General features: G+C 42.2%; 1 pseudogene; it reads right to left on the bottom strand.

The window, feature by feature from the left end:
• Nucleotides 1-205: 205 nt before the first annotated feature.
• LOC123483536 lies at nucleotides 206-2,682 on the bottom strand (annotated as a pseudogene).
• Nucleotides 2,683-3,227: the final 545 nt, after the last annotated feature.

Below are 3,227 nucleotides of genomic sequence, written 5' to 3'. Positions count from 1 at the left end.
TTTATTCTCCCAAACAACATATAGATTCATCTTCCGTCTCCTAGAATTGCATGGTCATATTGTTATACTAATATGAACATCAATGCACTGATTCAGTAAGTTTTTCAATGTAATATTATATATTATATATATTTTATAATATATATATTTCTCTAAACTGAATATTTCTTCTTGATGATTAGTACTTAAATGTCATTTTATGTACTCACAGAGCAGCTCTGGAGGCTTTGACCACTGGCAGCAGCCTCAGAAGACCTTCCTCTGATCTGGAGTATTTCTTCAGGTCAAACACATCCAGCTCCTTTTCTGAAGTCAGCAACACAAAGACCAGAGCTGACCACTGTGCAGGTGACAGTTCTTCTTCTGAGAGTCTTCCTGATCTCAGGTAGCTTGGGATCTCCTCCACTAGAGAATGGTCATTCAGTTCATTCAGACAGTGGAACAGATTGATGCACCTCTCTGGAGAGGGATTCTTCCTGATCTTCTCCCTGATGTACTTGACTGTTTCTTCATGGCTCTGTGAGCTGCTTCTTGTCTTTGTCAGTAGACCTCGTAAGTGCTTCTGATTGGACTCCAGTGAGAGGCCCAGAAGGAAGCGGAGGAACAGGTCCAGGTTTCCTGTCTCACTTTGTAAGGCTTTATCCACAGCACTCTTGTAGAAGGTAACTTTACGCTTGTGTCTGAACCTCACAGAAAAGTTGCTGGACATTGATTGAGGTTCATCCATTAGATTCTCATTGTTGTTGATGAATGAGAGGAACACATATACAGCAGCCAGAAACTCCTGAATGCTCAGATGCACGAAGCAGTACACCTTGTCCTGGTACAGCCCACATTCCTCTTTAAAGAGCTGTGTGCACAATCCTGAGTACACTGAGGCTTCATTGACATCAATGCCAGCCTCTTTCAGGTCTTCTTCATAGAAAATCAGATTGCCATTCACAAGCTGTTGAAAAGCCAGTTTTCCCAGTGACAGAATGCTCTCTTTATTCCAGTGTGGACCTGTCTCTTCTTTCCCAAGATACTTTTCATTCTTCTGTTCGGTTTGAAACACCACAAGGTGTGAGTACATCTCAGTCAGAGTCTTGGGCATCTCTTCTCTCTTGTGTTTCAGCATGTGTTCAAGGACTATTGCAGAAATCCAACAGAAGACTGGAATGTGGCACATGATGTGGAGGCTCCTTGATGTCTTTATGTGTGAGATGATTCTGCTGGCCAGATCCTCATCACTGAATCTCTTCCTGAAGTACTCCTCCTTCTGTAGGTCATTGAACCCTCGTACCTCAGTCACCTGGTGAACACACCCTGAAGGGATTTTATAGGCTGCTGCAGGTCGGGTAGTTATCCAGAGGAGAGCAGAGGGAAGCAGATTTCCCTTGATGAGATTTGTCAGCAGAACATCCAGTGAGGTTGACTTTGTGACATCACAACAGATCTTGTTCTTCTGGAAGTCTAGGGGCAGTCGGCATTCATCCAGACCATCAAAGATGAACAGAACTTTGTACTTGTCGTAGTTGGAGATTGTTGATTGTTTGGTTTCCATTGAGAAGTGATTGAGAAGTTCAATCAAAGTGTGTTTTTCCTTTTTCATCAAATTCAGCTCCCGAAAAGGGAATGAAAATACAAATTGGACATCCTGATTTGCTTTTCCTTCAGCCCAGTCCAGAATGAACTTCTGCACAGAGACTGTTTTTCCAATGCCAGCGACTCCCTTTGTCAGCACAGTTCTGATAAGTTTGTCTTGTCCAGTTAAGGGTTTGAAGATGTCGTTACATTTGATTGCAGTCCCTGGTCTTGCTTGTTTCTGGTTGTTGTCTCAATCTGTCTCAGCTCATGTTCATTATTGACCTCTCCTGTTCCACCCTCTGTGATGTAGAGCTCTGTGTAGATCTTATTGAGAAGTGTTGGGTTTCCTTGTTTAGCGATCCCCTCAAATACACATTGAAACTTCTTCTTTAGATTAGATTTGAGTTCACGTTGGCAAATCACAGCAAGCTCATCTGAATGAAGAAATAACACAGAGGATATTAATATTACATCTGTTTTAATGTCTACAGTATTCTAGGACTGTTATAAAATTTTAAATTATAATAATTTCTTCGCTTAACTGACTGTATAAATTTGTAAATGTTTTCATAATGCATTACACACTGGTGTGACTGATTTATATAATTATTGGTATTCTCTCTCTCTCTCTCTCTCTCTCTCTCTCTCTCTCTCTCTCTCTCTCTCTCTCTCTCTCTCTCTCTCTCTCTCTCTCTCTCTCTCTCTCCTCTTCTCTGTCTAAATTAATCACCACAACACATCCCTGCTGCTACTTGATGAGGTCACTAGGTGTTGTGTTAAGGCTGCTACAATATCATTTAGTTACACAGCTACTTTAGCTGTACTTTAGCTACAGCTTTTAAATGTTCGAAAACTGCATTCAACATGAGGCAGACAGCTCTTACTTTTCTCCAGTGTGTCAGCAAGCTCCTTCTGGTTCATTTTCCTCAGGACGTGCAGTGTGATCTTCAGAGCCCCCTCTCTGGCACTGCTCTCCTGCTTCTCATCTTCAGCATCCACCACTTCCTTATCCTGCTTCTGACTCTCAAAGCCTTCTGGGAGTTCTGGACTAAGAATCCTCTTGAACATCTTCAGCTCGTTCTTCACAAATGTCATAATATTCTCTTCAAGCAACTGAAATAAATCAAGTAAATAAGTTAAGCAAGAGACTAAACGCTTTCTCATTAACACATGAATGAATGATTGACAGATCAACTTTACTTGAGGTAAACAAAAACAAATGTACATAACAGGACCACATACACTGAATATGGAGGCCAGATCTGTTTGATGACTCTGGGAAGACTGACCACTGAGCATCTCTGACTCTGATCTCTCATGTTGGTTTCTGTGGACAAAACATGAGATTACATTTCCTCATCCAGGGAGTGCACACACACACACACACGCACACACACACACACTGGACAAACACACACACTGGACACATTCACACTGGACATACACACACACGTTGTACACACACACTGGACACACACACACACTGGACACACACACACACTGTACAAATACACACACACACACACTGGACACACACACACTGGACACACTCACACTGGACACACACACACTGGACACACACACACACACACACACACACACACACACACATACATACACTGGACACACACACACACTAGACACACACACACACACTGGAC

Source organism: Coregonus clupeaformis, unplaced genomic scaffold (genome assembly GCF_020615455.1).
Source record: "Coregonus clupeaformis isolate EN_2021a unplaced genomic scaffold, ASM2061545v1 scaf0149, whole genome shotgun sequence".
Lineage (NCBI taxonomy): Eukaryota > Metazoa > Chordata > Actinopteri > Salmoniformes > Salmonidae > Coregonus > Coregonus clupeaformis.
This window is presented reverse-complemented; position numbering and strand designations above follow the sequence as displayed.